The sequence below is a fragment of the Schistocerca piceifrons genome, chromosome 6 (genome assembly GCF_021461385.2).
Source record: "Schistocerca piceifrons isolate TAMUIC-IGC-003096 chromosome 6, iqSchPice1.1, whole genome shotgun sequence".
NCBI lineage: Eukaryota > Metazoa > Arthropoda > Insecta > Orthoptera > Acrididae > Schistocerca > Schistocerca piceifrons.
The window spans coordinates 319682699-319703223 of NC_060143.1; positions in this window are offsets into that span (position 1 = coordinate 319682699).

Here is a 20525-nt window from a genome sequence, read left to right on the forward strand (position 1 = left end):
TTAGATGCTGTTCTAAAAATTCATCCAGTACTGGCTGTAAGTGATGCGGAACTCTATAAGGCTTTCTATAAACTGGGGGGGCTATTTCCTGTTGGGATCCTATGCTGTGTGATATCTGTTGCTGGCAGTGGACCTTCTGCATTAAATAAATCTTGGAACTCTACTAAAACTGCTTCTATCGTGTCTCTATCCTTTCCTTTCAAATGCTCAATCTTCTGGCGTAATGCGGTTTTATAGGCGTCTGGTTTCTGACCATCATTAATATCTGACCAAATGAAATCTTCTTCTTCAAAAGTACTGACTGTAGCTACTAATATTCCCTTATGCAACTCTTTGTCGTCCACTCCGAAATTGTCAATATGTACCGGTACTTTTCTTTTTCCTTCAACGTCTTGAACCTGTACAACACTTCTAGGTACAAAAGTGTGATGCGTCTAATTCCTCATTTTCCTCTAATGGCTCTATGAGACACACTGTATCTGTAGGTACCTCGGGGTCAACGGTCATCCAGAAAAGTTTTCCTAAGCCAAATGGCATCTTGTCCCGCGAATCAACCTTCAAGGACGTTGCACGCAGTGTAGTTGATTTCACCTTCTGGTTGGAGAAATCTTGCGGCAGCGGGCCCTTTGCAGCGGTGTCACCTAGCTGAAACACTATTCCGCTAAGTTCTACAGTTTGCTGTCTGAGGTCGATTTTAGCGTGATGTTTATTCAGGAAATCCAGTCCTAGGATCGCGTCGTACCCGACAGTTACCTTTGTTACCACTTCTACATCTTCTTGAAATTGTACACCGTGAATATAGAAAATCAATGATGTACATCCTAACGACTTCACTGTACCTCCTCCTACCCCACTCAATCTATACCTTGGAGGGTCATATTTGTTTTCTCCAATGCATTCATTACTCACTATTGATACGTTTGCGCCTGTATCCACCAGTATCCTTGCCTCTTTATCCCGTATGGTAGCAGATAACCAGCATTCCGCCTTCACATTAGCCTTAATGGCATGAAATTTTATTGGGAACACCTGGCGGCGCTCCGACATTCCCGTTTGAGTTTAACTGATTCCTATTTCCAAAACCTTTTTTAGACCTGCATTCCTTGAATGTGTGACCTATTCTCTGACAATTAGTGCATTGAGGTTGTCTGCAGTTTTTTGCTATATGTCCCTGTCGATCGCACCTAAAACATCGTACTCCTGCTGAAAATACATTTCTCCTCTCCTTGTATCTGGTGGCAATGTCTATTTCTTCGAAAGCCGTCGCCACAGATACAGCTTCTGCTAAATTTTTAGGAAACGCTGCCCTGACACGACGGGACGTTTCAGGAGGTAACCCACGTAAAAATGTATCCAGAGTTCTATCTTCTGCCTCTTGTAAAATAACTTTATTTGCTTCATCACTAGTTGTCAACTGATAGGTGTTAATTAACTTTTCTAATCCTATCTACAAAGCTTTCTAACGACTCGTTTTGCCTCTGAGTGATAGTGTTAACCTTTCCCTATAAAATCTACAGCTGTTCTGTTTTTGAAAACGTTTAAGTAATCCTTTCTTCAGTTTCTCAAATGTTGGAGCATTCCGTAATTCTTCGTGGTATAATACGTGTGCTTTAGCCTCTCCTATCAATCTTAACTTTGTCGTTTGTAAGAGCTGTTCATCTGACCATGGTCCTAACTTTGCAGCTGCTAGTAAATCATCAAAAAAGTCTGTTATGTCTTCGCCAGGTTTACCTGAAAAAGGAGTTACTAAGGCTGCTGCTGAGGAATCTAGGGCGGGAAGGATTGAATCGGTTTGCCTAACCTCACACAACTGTTTAAATAATGCATTATTATCATTTTTAAGCTATGCTATTGGATTAACTAAGCTCTGAATAGCTTCCTCAGTAGAAATCGCTTGTGGTGCTGACTCTGACTTTGTACGATTTCTTGTCATCATTTTTGAAACTATTAGTTACACAATCTTACTATACTGAATTAAAAAGATGTTTAAATATTTGCGGCAAACTCTTAAAATTATGAGAGAAAATACACTTCTAAATAAAGAAAAATTACGACTGCTATGCAAACCTCTATCCTTTCACACATTAAACAATACTAACTGTGGACCTTTAGTGACTGTCATTCACACCTCATATTGAGCCAAGGGTTTTTTTTCTCTGACACCAAATGTAACACTTCTGTCCCTAAATGTAACTGGATTTTCTCTTTTGATGCTAGTCAATTGTCAGGATGAGCATTATTGCAAAAGGCATTTCATTCTAAAGCTTTATGTCAGGATGAAAAACATAAAACAAATTACTTTTTCTTTCTTAACAACATGTGGGCAGGGTGGGTTCTTCCTTGGCTCGGGTGTGAGGTAGAATGAAACAGCATTTTTACATATGATAACTTTTATTGAAGATTTGTGCAACTGTTCCCTTACTCGACTGTTCTGGCTGAGAGAGCGGCAGCTGTGTCGTTTGCGAAGCCTCTGCTGCGGCAGCGGCGGCGTCTGATTACGCCTGGCGGTGTGTGTCTCGCGCCGCCGTCTCGCCCAGTTGACTGGAGACGCGCCTCGTGCGGTGGCCCGTTTAATTATTGAGAGCGAAGTCGTTCATCGGATGATGGTACCTTGGATGTGGCGTCCCAGTGTTTCTCTTCTCTAAGCGGCCGCGTGTGTCAGTGTTGTGCGTCGGACAGCGGAGCGGCGCGGCGGGGGAAGGCCAGTGTCCCAGACTCGAACAACGGACTCCAGCTTGCCAGTCTTCGGCTGTCAGATCTTCATCCCAGCTCACAGGTGACTGTTGATGTGAGGCCGTCTCCTTCCCGTCCTCACGAGTCACCCGGGTACGTAAAAATCAGACTTCAAATACCTTCTAACTTCTGTCTTCTGGCGCCGAGGCTGCTGCTTAATATTCCATTACGGCGGCGGACTTGGTGCGTCTATGCATGATGTAGTCTCTTCTTGCATGACGGTCTTCAGCACTGAAACTGGCTGAAAACTACTGCTACTCTTCTCTTTTCCTTCGTCTTTCGTCTCTCGTCCCTCAGGCTCACTGCGTCTCGCGTATTTATTCACTTCAGTTTACTGGAGGTGAACGACTTCACGATCATTGCCTCGTCTGTCACGTTGAAAAGCTTCTCGAAGAATCTTCTTAACGTCAGTCATTGGCTCTTGGAATGTGGGCGAGGGCCTTTGATCACATGTGACGACTGAGAAACACGTGAGCCGGTCATTGCCTCTTCTGTCACGTTGAAAAACTTCTCGAAGAATCTTCTTAACGATGGTCATTGGCTCTTGGAATGTAGACGAGGGCCTTTGCTCACATGTGACAACTGAGAAACACGTGAGCCGGTCGGGTGATGCCCTGACGGCTGAATCGACAGCGTCCGCTTATGTGGAACTTGCTGACTTCACCGTCACTGTCTCTTCTGCTCTGCTGTTCTGCCCGCTGTTTGCCAGTATGTAACTCTCTAAACTAAACCAAGTTTTTCATTTATATTCTAATTTCTACTTCACTTTGATTTCACTAATTTATTTACTTAAGTACCACTCAACATTTCAGCTCAGTCACGATTTCGCCGTAATTAATTGTGTGCGCTTAGTATGTTTTAGCTGGGAGTGGCAAGTATTAGATTTCTCTCCGGAAGGGAGGTTGTCCGGAGTACTCGGCAAGGTCACTGAGCCGTGCTGCAGCTCGCATTGGTGCTGTTTGTAGGTTTTCTGCCCTCCGTTGAAGACCAGACGGTATCGTTTAGATGGCATGGCTGCGGTTGTTCGTCTTCTTCCCGTATTGACTGGCGCCACTCGGTTTCGCAAGCGTTGCCTGTCCGCTAGTGGCAGCAGCGGTGGTTATCGATGTGTAGTAACTGTATCCCTATCTTTGGGATGACGTTGTTGCTTTTCCGGGTCGTGTGAATAGGCCATTTCGGTTGGGGACTCAGGACGAGCCAGGTTCACGCAGTGCCGGAACACGCCGGGACCGTTGGCAGCACGCATGGACTGCCGGATGGAAGGGCTGTGGTCACGAGGGTGCACGACCTCGTCGTAAACCGGATCCAGCAAGCCTTAAGATGAGTGCATTTCAGTCCAAGTAGAGAAAACTCCACCATTCTGATATCTTGTGATTCTCCAGTGACTTGGGTTCGTGTTGCTGCTGGTAGTGTCGCTGAGGCGAAGAGCACTGAGTGGAATGCTTTCTACTCTGGTGGTAGTGGTTCCTTTCTCGTGCCGTGCGCTCTAAACACAGTATTGTGGGGACGCAGTGCCGACCGCCGGTTCCGGCTTTGGCACATTGTTCCATCGTTGCATTTGGTTTATTGGACGTCAGGTAGCTTCAGCAAGATTATCATTAGTCATTCGTTAGACTGCCACTAGTCTGAGTTACTATCTTGTGAAGTGAATGCAGCTCTTGGCTGCCTATCTCATCGCTCGCGAAAGTGTTGTCAGAGGTCGATTCCTGGAGCACTGTCTGGATCAGTTGTTTTTTTTTTTTAATTAACTTCTGCTATTCTATTTGCTGTTTTACAGCAGGTTTCAAAAATTATTAATATTATTGCCGTTCCTGGCGTGTAAGGCCCTTCAGCCATGATTGCGGTCATTTGCCTTAAAATTCTAATTTGGTATTTGTGTTTTGGCAGTAAGCCTTAAAACCTTATTTACTGCCATTCCTGGCGCTGATGCCTTCTGCTGTGTTTGTGGCGACTTACCTTAATATTTGAGTACCTGTAAGTTGCAAATTGCAGCGAGTTCTTAAACAATTCTTAATTTATTGCCATTCTTGGCGTGTAAGGCCTTCTGCTGTGATTGTGGTCACTTGCCTTAAAATTCTTATTTGGTATTTGTATTTACGCAGTAAGCCTTTAAAACCTTATTTACTGCCATTCCTGGCGTCTGATGTCGTCTGCTGTGTTTGAGGCGACTTGCCTTGAATATTTCAATACCTGTAATTTGTAAGTTGCAGCGAGTTTTAAACAATTCTTAAATTATTGCCATTCCTGGCGTGTAAGGCCTTCTGCCCAGATCACAGTGGCTTGCTTTTAAAATATCTGTTGTATCTGTATTTAATAGTGATTTGCTAAATTGTAACTCACTAAAAACACTATTATTTACACTGTTGTTTATTCCTTCATTAATAACGTGTGGTATTTTTTATTTATTGTTGTATCTGGAATTACTGGTTTAAAATAAATTTTGTGTAATTGTAAAGGGGAACCATAGTAACTGATCACGGCTCCGTCCCCAATCATTACCGAATCCTACCTTCGCTTGACTACCACCAGGTTTCAGTCACAGGGCCGGCCGCGGTGGTCTAGCGGTTCAGGCGCTCAGTCCGGAACCGCGCGACTGCTACGGTCGCAGGTTCGAATCCTGCCTCGGGCATGGATGTGTGTGATGTCCTTAGGTTAGTTAGGTTTAAGTAGTTCTAAGTTCTAGGGGACTGATGACCACAGATGTTAAGTCCCATAGTGCTCAGAGCCATTTTCCAGTCGCAGGAAGGCTCTTCAGAATGTCTCAATAGCAGGGGACGAGCACCTCCTGGGCGGCAGCCAGTTTTCGCGGAAATGCTCCCTGCTTCCCGAATTTGTGGCCACTTCCCGGCTCTAATCCGCTTGCCACAGGCACGGATGCCGCCCGTCGCCACAGCTTTCCCGTGAGGGTGCTTGGGCCTGAAATTTGCCTTTCTGTTCGCACATCAAAGAGGAGGCCGCCCACCGGCGCTTCCCTGGTGTGAGGATGTTCGTTGCTTCCCTCACAAGTTACGGACTATCCTTTCCGAAAAAACGCCTGCGTCACCAGACACGGACGTTGCGGTCGCGCTGGCCAATGCAGAGAGACTGTTTGAAATCAGAACCAATGTTATGAAACGTAATGATCCTTTTAGCAAAATTTGAGTGGAAAGTCTGCAAGATCCACTCACTTTACTAAACCTCCTGAAGTTGAAACATCTCAATTCGAGCAGTTTCACTGACTCTATTGAGCTGCCTTCAGCCTTTGTATACTTCTTTGCACTTCTGTTGACTGAACGACAGAGACAGTTTAGCCAACTTCTACATCTACATCTACATACATACTCCGCAATCCACGATGCGGTGCGTGGCGGAGGATGCCTCGTACCACAACTAGCATCTTCTCTCCCTGTTCCACTCCCAAAGAGTACGAGTGAAAAATGAATGCCTATATGCCTCTGTACGAGCCCTAATCTCTTTTATCTTATCTTTGTGGTCTTTCCGAGAAATGTAAGTTGGCGGCAGTAAAATTGTACTGCAGTCAGCCTCAAATGATGGTTCTCTAAATTTCCTCAGTAGCGATTCACGAAAAGAACGCCCCCCTTTCCTCTAGAGACTCCCACCCGAGTTCCTGAAGCATTTCCGTAACCCTCGCGTGATGATCAAACCTACCAGTAACAAATCTAGCAGCCCACCTCTGAATTGCTTCTATTTCCTACCTCAATCCGACCTGATAGGGATCCCAAACGCTCGAGCAGTACTTAAGAATAGGTCGTGTTAGTGTTTTATAAGCGGTCTCCTTTACAGATGAACCACATCTTCCAAAAATTCTACCAATGAACCGAAGACGACTATCCGCCTTCCCCACAGCTGCCATTACATGCTTGTCCCACTTCATATCGCCCTGCAATGTTATGCCCAAATATTTAATCGACGTGACTGTGTCAAGCGCTACACTACTAATGGAGTATTCAAACATTACAGGATTCTTTTTCCTATTCATCTGCATTAATTTACATTTATCTATATTTAGAGTTAGCTGCCATTCTTTACACCAATCACAAATCCTGTCCAAGTCATCTTGTATCTTCCTACAGTCACTCAACGAGGACACCTTCCCGTACAAAAAAATGGCTCTGAGCACTATGGGACTTAACATCTGTGGTCATCAGTTCCCAGAACTTAGAACGACTTAAACCTAACTAACCTAAGGACATCACACACATCCATGCCCGAGGCAGGATTCGAACCTGCGACCGTAGCAGTCGCGCGGTTCCGGACTGAGCGCCTAGAACCGCTAGACCACCGCGGCCCTTCCCGTACACCACAGCATCATGAGCAAATAGCCGCACATTGCTATCCACCCTATCCAAAAGATCGTTTATGTAGATAGAAAACAACAGCGGACCTACCACACTTCCCTGGCGCACTCCAGATGACATCCTCACCTCCGATGAACACTCACCATCGAGGACAACGTACTGGGTTCTATTACTTAACAGGTCTTCGAGCCACTTACATACTTGGGAACCAGTCCCATATGCTCGTACCTTAGTTAGGAGTCTGCAGTGGGTCACCGAGTTAAACGCTTTCCGGAAGTCAAGGAATATGGCATCCGTCTGATATCCTTCATCCATGGTTCGCAAGATCTCATGTGAAAAAAGGGCGAGTTGCGTTTCGCAGGAGCGATGCTTTCTAAAGCCGTGCTGATGCATGGGCAGCAACTTCTCTGTCTCAAGAAAATTCATTATATTCGAACTGAGAATATGTTCGAGAATCCTGCAACAAATCGATGTTACGGATATTGGTCTGTAATTTTGAGGATCCGTCCTTCTCCCCTTCTTATATACAGGTGTCACCTGCGCTTTTTTCCAGTCGCTCGGGACTTTACGTTGGGCAAGAGATTAGCGATAAATGCAAGCTAATTAAGGAGCCAATGCATTAGAGTACTCCAGGTAAAATCGAATTGGTATCCCATCAAGACCTGGCGATTTATTTATTTTCAACCCATTCAGCTGCATCACAACCCCAGGGATGTCTATCACTATGTCCTCCATACAGGAATATGTACGAGACTCAAACGGCGGTATGTTTGTACGATCCTCCAGCGTGAAAGATTTCTCAAATGCTAAATTTAAAATTTCAGCTTTCGTTTTGCTGTCTTCCGTTGCCAGGCCAGACTGATCAGTGAGTGACTGGATGGAAGCCTTCGACCCGCTTACCGATTTTACGTAAGACCAGAATTTCCTTGTGTTTTCAGCAAGATCTTTTGCTAAGGTATGACGGTGGTAGTGATTGAATGCTTCGCGCATCGCTCTTCTTCTGTATAGAGACGCAGTAGCTTCTGCTGGGGTAAACAAGCATTAGGGGGGAATGATCAGCAGCTATTGTACAGTTGGTACAGGTAGCCAGAACATGTTGTCTCTGTCCATTTCCGCTACTCCCTGGGGACCTCCGTATGGTAGCGTTGACACCACTGGCCGCTGGAACGTAGGAAGATGAGGTTCCTACTCTAGCATCGCCTATAATGCAAGTTTGGTAGTTAGAATCTGTAAGGATTTTGTTGAAGTTGAGATCCTACTACGTTTCTTTGGAGTAATGATCAATTACATTGGAGTAACTATTTAGTTAGCTAATACGGCGATGCATATTGATATTTCAGTTAATCAGTACGATTCCTTATCCCACCACTACTTAATGATGGAAGAGCGCTTTGTTCAACCCATGTCTTGCTTCAGTTAGTGTGAATCTCAAAGTGTGAATGAGTTGTGTGTGTGTGTGTGTGTGTGTGTGTGTGTGTGTGTGTGTGTGTGTGTGTGTGTGTGTGTGTGTTTTATCCGTTTGCCATGTTTGAATCCCTTTTCCGTGTTTCTAATTTTCAATTCATTTCGTGAGGTTCGGTGTTTCTCTTTGTGTTGGCTAGACAAACCGGGCCACGCGACCTTCCGCCACGTGAAAAGCCTTCAGCTCAACGTTATTATTCAGTCGAATGAGCTGCTTCAATTGAGTTAGAATCGAATGAGAATCTGATTTCATTCTATAGATTTCTGCATGTTTTGTGCATCCGAGATGGAGGCATTCTATGCAGACTACTGACTACGTGTTTTATCAATAGAGATAACGTTTCTCTGTCACAGCGTGTTCAGGTCTGGTACACGAATTGATATTTTTGTTCTTTTCTTTCCCTATGTACTGTGGGATGACTGTTCCTGCCCATGCAGGCGAGACGAATCCTTCCTGATGCCAAACCGAAGCCTTCCCTATGTCTTTAGAAAGTGTCATATGACAGCTGCTCTGTCATGCATTCCCATAGTGACCTTTATTGTTTGTAGTTTTCTGTTCCTATTATTTGATTCGTCAAACAGATGTTAACTCGATACCAAATTGTGTCTGTAACATTACTTGTGCAACCCGCCCGACTTTTAGTGTGGCTCCCTCAGAATCGCTGGTATTATTGATTGATTTTTCGTATGTTAATTGATGTATATACGAGAATTTTACTGGTAAATGATCTAATACTAGTCAGGGTGACAATGTCCCAGTAATTTAGTGTAAACATCACTGATTTGACTGAGACTTACTTCGTAAAAGTGAGAATTAGGCTTCCTTTCAAGCTGGCCATTCGAAATGGATGTATAGTTTAAGCACGAGCAGGTATCATTCAAAGTGTCACAGTCTAGCTTGGGAGTCCGTACAAGATGATAGAAGAGGCATACATTAAGACTGACCTGTTTTTCCATCCGAGATTTGCAGAGATTAAGGCAATAAATCCTTGGATTATCTTACTGAGTCGTCGCGTAGGATTTCCTCCCGCCTGTTTTGCTGTGAAGCTCTCGTGTCCTTCGCAGAAGTTTCAGCAGTACCATCGAATTATGTGGAACGCACAATTCTACGCCCTGTAATTTTAAGTGACGATGCATTATTATATTACCTGAAATACGTCTGTGGATGCTGTTATGATGTGTTTATTTGCAAAAGATCGTAAAGTGATATTGATGAAACAATGTCACTTATTAAATTAAAATCTAGCACTTTTCGAGAGCACGGTCTTACGACAGAACTCACTCGGAAGGCACCCTATCGGCGACTGGCGAGTATGGCACGCAGTCGAAATTTCGAACTTCACAATCATTAAACATCATAGCTGTTCGTAGAACTTCGTTAGCTTACACATTATTCATGTGTTTACTGAAACGGCTGATTTCTTGTGTAGTGATATTGGCATAAGAAAACAGTTATGACCTGTAGGCTTCTAATACCTGCAGTGACTTTTATTAGCAAATATTTACTACACGAAATCACTTGCTTTGCACCAGAATGGCTTTGGTATCCCTGCGTAACGTGCGTTGATGTGTCTGTCATTTAAGGAGCGTAAACACTAGGCCAAAGGAGGTCAGCGAACGACAGCCAATGGACTGGGCCAAACGTTGGTCGCCAACGCATAGGCCTTCGGCCTGTCATACTCACCAAATCAAAGGTTTGAGGCCAAGAGATTCAGCCATATGGAATCGCAATTGGTTCTGATGACTTGTCGAGATTGCTCCCATATTGTTACTCTTGTAAAGTAGTTTCATAGGCCGATATTATGAAGGAAGAAGAAGCTTTTAATGCTCGTCGCATATGCAGCATTTTTTTACGCAAGAAGCTAATCATAAGAAAAGAGGAAGAAGAAACGACGGAGGTGGATGAACTCTGTTTTAAAAAGAGTAGGGTGCAGTGTGGTGGAACAAAATCAATATCTGACATTTGAACTGACTGGAATATGGGATAGTTCATAATTTTTTGCAATGAAAGGTACAGATTAGGAGTTGTTATTGAATTGTGTAGGCCCTAAAATTTCCGAAGATGACACTTTTGTTAGATTTCTGAGCATTGGCCGAAAAATAGTCCAGGTAGGTTTATTGTAAATTTTCTTTGATTTAGTCGACCTGGTGTGGCGTCAATTTTAACCCCTAAAGCAGGTACTGCTCATGAGTGAAGAATGTCTGATGCTCTTGTTAATACTCGTACTTCTGTATTTATTGGAAGAATTGTTCGGTTATCTACATCTAGTAGTCGAAAGCCGTCGTTTTCTAAATCTTGTTCTGGTGTTATGTAGGTGTCAAATTCTACGTCTATAAAGTCTGAATATTCATATCTTCAGTATCATTTTCGTCCAATTGTTTTGATTGTGATTATTGCATCTACTGAATCATCAAGTAAATAAAGTAGTCTTAGTGATGGGAGTGCAATAAAAATTAGGGTAATTGCTGGTAATGCTGTTCAGATGGTTTCAATTAAATGTCCATGAAGTATATTTCGGTTTGTATAGGCAATAAATAGTATATAACTTAGGGCATAACCTACAATTACTGTAATTAATAATAATACGACCATAGTATGATCATGGAAGAATGATAGTTGCTCCATTAATGGTGAAGCTCCATCTTGAAGGGATAAATTTGATCATGTTGCCATTATGCTTTTTCTAATAAAAGGTCAAACCTTTATTTGTAGAGCTTAAATCTACTGCACTAATCTGCCATATTAGAATCTAGAGATTAGTGGTAAGTCTGAGTAACTATGTTCTGCAGGTGGGTTATTTTGTAGTCATTTTGTTGATCATTTTATATTAGCTCTAAATATAATTGCTCGGTTTGTAATTATTCTTTCTCATATAATTACAATGAATATAATAATTCCTACAATAGAAATTGTAGACCCAATTCTTGGTACTACATTTCATGATGTATATGCGTCTGGATAGTCTGAATATCGTCGCAGTATTCCTGCTAATTCTAAGAAATATTGGGGGAAGAATGTGCCTGCTGCACCTGCAGCAGAAAGATGTCAGTAAAGATTCAGTTTTCTTTTTCATGTTGTGCACATTATTTTCTAACAGTACACTTATTTCTCTCCAAGGGCCTATTTCTTCAATTTGCTTTTACAACCCAATTCGTAGGGTCTGATAAACTTTCCCGTTCACGATTAAACTCTGTCAGCTTAATATTGTCTCCGTATTCCACTCAATACTCCAATATTTTTAACCATAGTAAATACATACTTATTTACAGCGCGAGGCTGTTCAACGATGCCTTGCGCCGTAGGCTAATTGATGCTTGCATGGGTTGCAGTCTGAAATATGACTTGTTATGACCCACTCTAGCAGCCCTCTCATTTTCTACATTAATTTCAGATTATTTATATGACAGGGAGCTGTAGTCCAGGTGCTCGGATAAATTTTGAGAAAGAAATACTTTAAAAGGTAGTTTAGTGCAGAGGAGACAATGGAGAATTACTGAAAGTAATTTTGTGCCAATACAGTGAAGATCCAAAGAAACTGATACACCCGCCTAATATCGTGTAGGACCCCCGCGAGCACGCAGAAGTGCCGTAACAGGACGTGGCATGGACTCGACTAATATGTGCAGTGGTGCTGGAAGGAACTGACACCATTAATCCTGCAGGGCTGTCCATAAATCCGTAAGAGTACGAGGGCTGGAAATCTCTTCTGAACAGCACGTAGCAAGGCATCCCAGATGTGCTCAACAATGTTAATGTCTGGGGAGTTTGGTGGCCAGTGGAAGTGTTTCAACTCATAACAGTGTTCCTGTAGCCACTATGTAGCAATTCTGGACATGTTGGGTGTCGCATTGTCCCGCTGGAATTGCCCATGTCTGTCGGAATGCACAATGGACATGAATGGATCCAGGTGATGAGACAAGATGCTTACGTACGTGTCACCTGTCACAGTAGTTTCTTGAGATATAGGGGGTCCCATATCACTTCAACTGCACACGCCCCACACAATTACAGAGCCTCCACCAGCTTCAGCATTCCCCTGCTGACATGCAGGGTCCGAGGATTCATGACGTTGTCTCCATAACTGTACACGTCCATGTACTCGATACAATTTGACACGAGACTCGCCCGATCAGGCAACATGTTTCCAGTCATCAACAGTCCAATGTCGGTGTTGACGGACCCAGGCGTGGCGTAAAGCTTTGTGTCGCCCAGTCATCAAGAGCACAAGAATCAGACTTCGGCTCCGAAAGCCCATGTCGATGATGTTCCGTTGAACAGTTCGCAAACTGACACTTGTTGATGGCCCAGCTTTGAAATCTGCAGCAGTTTGCGGAAAGGTTGCACTTCTGTAACGTTGAACGATTCTCTTGAGTCGTCATTGGTCCCGTTCTTGCAGGATCTTTTTCCGGCCGCAGCGACATCGGAGATTCATGTTTTACCGGATTCCTGATATTCACGGTATACTCGTAAAATGGTCGGACGGGAAAATCCCCATTACATCGCTACGTCGGAGACGCTGTGTCCCATCGCTCGTAGGCAGACTGTAACAGCACGTTGAAACTCACTTAAATCTTGATAACCTGCCATTGTAGCAGCAGTAACCGATCTAACAACTGCGCCAGGCACTAATAGTCTTGTATAGGCGTTGCCGACCGCAGCGCCGTATTCTGTCTGTTTACATATCTCTGTATTTGAATACGCATGCCTCTACCAGCTTCTTCGGCGCTTCAGTGAAGTTGTGAAGAATCTTGGGACACTGTCAGATAAAGACCGTTACATGACGTGTGTGGTAATCATGTGTAGTACGCGTAAACTAACTTTATAGGCGATCCCGTTTAAGATATTCGATACCGGAAAAAGTCTTCATCAAATTAGAATGAAGCAAAAAAAAAAAAAAAAAAGTTATTATTGTGTCCTTGACGATGCGACAAGTTCGTCCAATGTATGAAATCCCGCAGCTACAGGGTCCTTATAGACGCCAATCTTCTTAAACCGAGATCATCTTTCACTAAGCCTAAAGCAGCTGTGAGTTTCTTTGGCGGACGATTCAGACAGATTATCTTTCGCGCTATGGCACCTGCGTACCATATTTAAACAACAGTCGTTCTGAACGGGTGATTCGTTGTGATTTACGCCCGGCGCGTGTTTGACAAATTGAGGAGTTTGAAGAAAGTGAGAACAAAGAGGAATGGTCGTCTTGCCATAAGTCGACGGCGTTTCTTCGAAACTAGGAAGAGTAATGAAAAGACGTGAAGTTAAATGTGTCTCTCGTGCGCCAACGATCTGAGAGCCCCTTTAGGCTCACTTAATCGTGATATTGGCTTAACAAGGACCGGTGTCTATAACATTCCCCGTAGCTGCAGGTTCTGATATATTGTACAACTTATTGCACAGCGGAGAACAGATGCGTCGATCTTCGACGACACACACCTCTGGACCAGTCATAGAAATCTGCAATGGCTGCCCATTGTCTCAGTACAGTACACAGCATGGAATCAAAAATACCAGAATTCTGTCGTTAACGTCTTTGTACTGGGAGAGTGTTATTAAGGAAGCAATGGAAATTTCAAGCTCGACTAACCTGCTGAACGGAGACACTGGATACCAACTTAGCACGGCCTGGTATCCAGCGCTGGTCGTGTTAACATCATAGCGACCAGAAAGAAGAACTGTTGGTCGTAAGAGGGTTGACGCTGCGGCAGCTACTTACATATTCGGTTGACAACGGCGAGGATGGGCACACTCCAGCGCGGACACATGTTTCGGCAGGCGGTTCCTGACAGAGGGCTCTGGGGCGGCCGACGGTAGCGCACAGTACGACTCAAACGCCTCTGCGCATTCGCCGAAGCTGTTGTTCATCGTACCACAAGTGGCTTAGCTGCCTCACTCGCTACCGATCGTGATATATGCGTTATTGGTGACCGAATTTGGCGCTTTCACGCCTGCACAGTTTCTTCTTAGATTGGCGTGAACAGGAGGCTTCGGTCACATTCTCAGCAGTGTGTTCGCCGAACATGAAGATGCCGGTCAGCTGCGTCGACGAAATATTGTGGAGTTTTCACGACGACATCCGAAATCTTGATCGAGAACCATATTTACAGCTAGTTCGTCGGGTCAGCCTCAAGCAACGGCAAGTGTCTTTTGGAAATAACTCTAAGCACTATGGGGCTTAACATCTGAGGTCATCAGTCCCCTAGAACTTAGAACTACTTAAACCTAACTAACCTAAGGACGTCACACACATCCATGCCCGAGGCAGGATTCGAACCTGAGACTAATTAGGACTCATATAAATAATCTACACAAAAGAAACAGTGTTTGAACTGAATTACTTTTATTATAATTAAGCAGTCGTGAGTTACAGGCCCCTAAAATTATTGGACGCAGAGGAAAATATGGTTGTAGGCATACGGTTTTATGGGACATCCCCAGTGTATCTGATGTATGAACCGCTTCAATCTTACGATAGGTGAAGCTTAAATAAACATTTATGAACAGATCGTGTTTGAAAACTAGGTTAGCACCAGCTGCTTTGCTCGCATATACTATACAATCGACACAGTTATTTCTTTCCTTCAGTCGAATTTTTATGTTCTATTGCTCATGTGTAAATCTACACACGGTGCAAACAATGTATCTAGTACATGCAAACTAAGCTGCAGACAGGGCATCAAAATTTAATAACGCAATCCTTCATATAATATTTGCACATTTTTTAAAATTTACTTGAAATTATGTGTTCTTATGCATGTCGTACATGTGCAAATCAGTCATCTAGAAACAGTGTACCTGGTCATCTCAAACACATATTGTTGTACACACAGTCAAATTTAAACGTGGTATCTATTTTTGCGTCAGCAGTGATTAGCCCTCATAGTAATTACAACAAAAATAATTTTTTTAGGCAAGTGTTAGGCCTATTGAAAAAAATAATGTATTAAAAATGTATTACAATGAGGAGCCAAAGAAATTGGTACACCTGCCTAATGTCGTCTAGGACCCCCGCCAGCACGCAGAAGTGTCTCAACACGACGTGGCATGGACTCGACCAATGTCTTAAGTATAGCTCGAGGGAACTGACACCATGAATCCTGCAGGGCTGTCCATACATCCATAGGAGTACGAGGGTTGGAGAACTCTTCTGAGCAGCACCATTTAGGGCATCGCAGATGTGCTTAATAATGTTCATGTCTGGAGAGTTTGGTGGGCAGCGGAAGTGTTTAAAGCCAGAAGAGTGTTCCTGGAGCCACTATGTAGCAATTCTGGACGTGTGAGGTGTCGTATTATCCTGCTGGAATGGCCTAAATCCGCCGGAATGCACAATGGACATGAATTGAGGCAGCTGATCAGGCAAGATGCGTGCGTACATGTTAGTTGTCAATCGTATCTAGACGTATCAGGTGGCCAATATCAGTCCAATTGCACACACACCACACCATTTTAGAGCCTGCTGACATGCAGGGTCCATGGATTCATGAGGTTCTCTCCATAACCGTACACGTCCATCCGCGCGATACAATTTGAAACTAGACTCGTCCGACCAGGCAACATGTTTCCAGTCAACAGTCCAATGTAGGTGTTGATGGGTGCAGGCGAGGCGTAAACTTCGCGTCGTGCAGTCATCAAGGGTACTCGAGTAGGCCTTCGGCTCCGAAAGCCCATATCGATGATGTTTTGTTGAGTGGTTCGCACCCTGACACTTGTTGATGGCATAGAATTGAACTCTGCAGCCATTTGCTGAAGGGTTGCACTTCTGTCGCGTTGAACGATTCTCTTGGGTCGTCGTTGGTCCCGTTCTTGCAGGATCTTTTTCCGGCCGCAGTGATGTCGGAGATTGAATGTTTTACCGGATTTCTGTTCACGCCACACTCGTGAAATGGTAGTACGGGAAGATCCCACTTCATCGCTACCTCGGAGATGCTGTGCCCCATGGCTCGTGCGCCGACTACGATACCACGTTCAAACTCACTTAAATCTTGGTAACCTGCCGTTGTAGCGGCAGTAACCGATCTAACAACTGCGCCAGACACTTGTTGTCTTATATAGGCACTGTCGACGGCAGCGCCGTATTCTGCCTGTTTAGATATCTTTGTATTTGAATAGGCATGCCTATACCAGTTTCTTTGGCGCTTCAGTGTAGTTTTTGGCTGTATTGGCTCTGCCTATATATGACACATTAGGGAATAAAATATGCATGGTGCATCTGTATGTCCACTGATGTCAAATCAAAATATGACTCCGTTTATATCAATCACTCATCTTTCATCTACATACACATCTACATAGATACTCTGCAAATCACATTTAAGTGCCTGGCAGAGGGTTCATTGAACCACCTTCACAATTCTCTATTATTCCAATCTCGTATAGCGCGTGGCAAGAATAAACATCTGTATCTTTCCGTATGAGCTCTGATTTTCGTTATTTTATCTTGGTGATCGTTTCTCCCTATGTAGGTCGGTGTCAACAAAATATTTTCGCATTCGGAGGAGAAAGTTAGTGATTGGAATTTCGTGAGAAGATTCCGTCGCAACGAAAAACGCCTTTCTTTTAATGATTTCCAGCCCAAATCCTGTATCATTTGTGTGACACTCTCTCCCATATTTCGCGATAATACAAAACGTGCTGCCTTTCTTTGAACTTTTTCGATGCACTCTGTCAGTCCTACCTCGTAAGGATCCCACACCGCGCAGCAGTATTCTAAAAGAGGACGGACAAGCGTAGTGTAGGCAGTCTCCTTAGTAGGTCTGTTACATTTTCTAAGTGTCCTGCCAATAAAACGCTGTCTTTGGTTAGCCTTCCCCACAACATTTTCTATGTGTTCTTTCCAATTTAAGTTGTTCATAATTGTAATACCTAGGCATTTAGTTGAATTTACGGCTTTTAGATTAGACTGATTTATCATGGAACTGAAGTTTAACGAGTTCCTTTTAGTACTTATGTGGATGACCTCGCACTTTTCGAAATTTAGTCTCAACTGCCACTTTTCGCACCATTCAGATATCTTTTCTAAATCGTCTTGCAGTTTGTTTTCATCTACTGATGACTCTATTTCGAAAGTTCATAGGCTGCAACTGTTTACCCCGTCTACAACACATCGTGCCTGATACCGTTAAATATGCAAGTAGCAAGGCGAGTTTCGAATAATGTGTTACGGACTCGGGAATAACCTCGTGTGTTCCGTGAAAACCTTAAATGGAAATAACCAGTTGCGCTCTACTTTAATATTATTAATCACGAGTGCAGTTCGTGAACTAAATCCTGCACCGGGCAACACTTTCTATGTATGGACGACAATAGAGGCAGCATGCCTTAATATTTTTGAAGCGGGCTTCCTACGACTTGTTGAGTCCATGTCACGTGGAGTTGTTGCGCTACGCCAGCCGAAACTTGGTGAGACACTGTTTTAGGAGGTATCCCACGACTTTTGTCACATCACAGTATCTTATGGTTGCAAGTCCGATGCACAAGCGTAAATCTTGCAATGACCGATACGACGGTACTGGGCACTATGCACTATGGACTGAATAATTAGTTCGAGCCCCCACGTGCTGTGGCACAAAAATTTATGGTATATTTTTTATACTAAGCATTCAGCTTAATTGAGCGGCTCAGAGATGTGGCTGGTCTCAAAGTTTGGCTACGTTTTTAGTCATAGCGTGCCAGCTCACATCTGTTGGAAACTAAATTTTCATGGTGAAATAAAAATATAAAAAAAGCAGTGCAGGTAGGTATTGTGGTATTAAAAATATATTGAGTCACTCACGTTCATTTATAATTTGAACAAGTAGTTTTTTTCTATTTTTCCGCGAAAGTCTTCAGTATATTGACTGAACACTTAAAATGCAGTCCGAGGGCTTTTATGTAAGGGCGGCCATTAATCACTGATTCTACAACACTTCACTATAAAATTCATATGCCGCGATCACGGTACTCGACAGTCTGTTCACAGATCACGAAATACACTGATGTCTGCTGTCCTACACCACCATATTGCGCTTAACTTGATCGTTTTCGAACGTCGCTACACATATACGTGTCCCCGAACGTGGCTACCAACCCACTATTACCCCCAGATGGGCGGCACATCCGGCTCTTAGCGTCGTTCAAAATCAGCCCTCCTGTCATCAAAGATGGCCGCCCTATGCACCCTCGAAACGATGTTTGACAAAAAGAATTACGAATATTCTAAAATTAAACACAAAAACACATATGATACATTGAAAAATATGGAAAATTTCCGGGCAATAACAATTTAAGTTCCGATTTTCTGTATCTACCGCCGTTTATCCACAAATAATGTTCTTGTGGCGTGATATTGCGTTTTTTATACTAAACGCAATAAACAAATAAAAATACCTATTTAATTACGCATGTACCTCTTTAAACTTTAGAATGCTGCCGCTAGTTACGTCTCTTTAAATTTATTTATCACCAAAAACACAGTTTCTCTCAGTCGAATCCCATATTCCGACTTCTCATTCAAAAATGGTACATATTCAGCTAAATCGGCTATGATTTCTCGATGCAGCTCTACCAGCCGCATCCGTAAACACTTTGTTCATATTAATCGGCCAAAGCAATGCCGAGATAATAGCTTTTGAACTTTCATAAATTTACAATTTTTAAGACGACAATGGCTTTTAAACTATCATGTATTTTTGTGGAGCGTCTAGATAATTTAGCTTTACACATTCCTCTGTCTACGAGTGCCAACTCGCACCTACACGTCGCTCTTAGTTCTGGTTTTGCCAATTTTTCTCTGGCATACAAATTTCTCCAAGCGCGCAAACACGGCCATATGTGCCCCTGACAAGCATCCGATCGGGTTTTTCCAAGGCCACGTAATAGCTAACCGCTCGCCACGGTCGTAGCAACCGCCAGCCACTTGCTCTGCGACGGGAAACTGCTGCTCTAAACTCTCGCCACAGCTTGTACGCTCACACCGTGTTCCATGTTGCGTTTAAGATGGCCGTGTTCCAAGCTGCAGTCTTGGTTAAGATCGTTACAGCAATTTTGATCTCAATCGCTTCTTTTATGATGCTATCCCAGAAAAGATTTGTCTTTTTAATACTAGATGTTTTGTCGAATCTCATTCGGTCTCTGTTTTCCAGAGCGTGCACTACTACTGCTGAACACTATGGTCGGGAACATGTATCATTTTCATTACGGCGCTATTCAGTAGTACGCCCGGTGTGGTCAGCACGTCAACACCTACATAGTAAGGAGCATATTCTTAGTGTTCTGAGGCTTTAAAGAAAAGAGGGCCCTTTACTGATTAAAGAAAGGCAATCAGAGCGAAGAACGAAGAACCCTTGGGACTGAGATCAATACATAAAATGTAATAAAGAAAGCCCATATTACAGCTTTAACAGAATGAATGGGGTATTTCAGGCATAAGCAGGAGAACATACGAACTTTTCCCTAACATCAGGCAGAGACTAAAAATGAGATTTATTAACCCATCCAGTGGCCTGATGCATTATCTGGTTGGCCATGGCCCGTATGCTACGTTTCTATACAAAGTCAAAAGGCAGATGAATGATAACTGAGCTTGCGTCAGTGTGGACACACGTGAACACTCATTGTGGGACAGCGCGCTCTACAAGCAGGCGGCAGGTAATGGCCTTCAAGCATTAAGGATGCTGTGTCCCAAAGCGGCACAAAAGAGCGAATCGACCTGGCACATTTTCGACGATGCTGCACTCGCAGTATCCAGGGAGGGCAAGGGAGACTTCATGAGACATACTACCACACTTCAGGATGCTGTCATCCCGGCTAGACAACATACTCTGCAGACGCAGAAAAGACAACTGAGGTCGGCGACCACCGAATGTAATAGTTTTACAAGAACCTACATTCCGTTGGTCCAAGTGATCATGGAAGTGTGGATTTCAAGACGTAACGGTGTCCACAATATTTTTCTACCCTCACCTTTTACTTATCGTTTATGGTCTCCTCCACAACTGATTCACCGCTCCCAACGCCGTGTCCACTTCCGGAAGCAGTCTTGGTACGGCTCTTGCTGAATC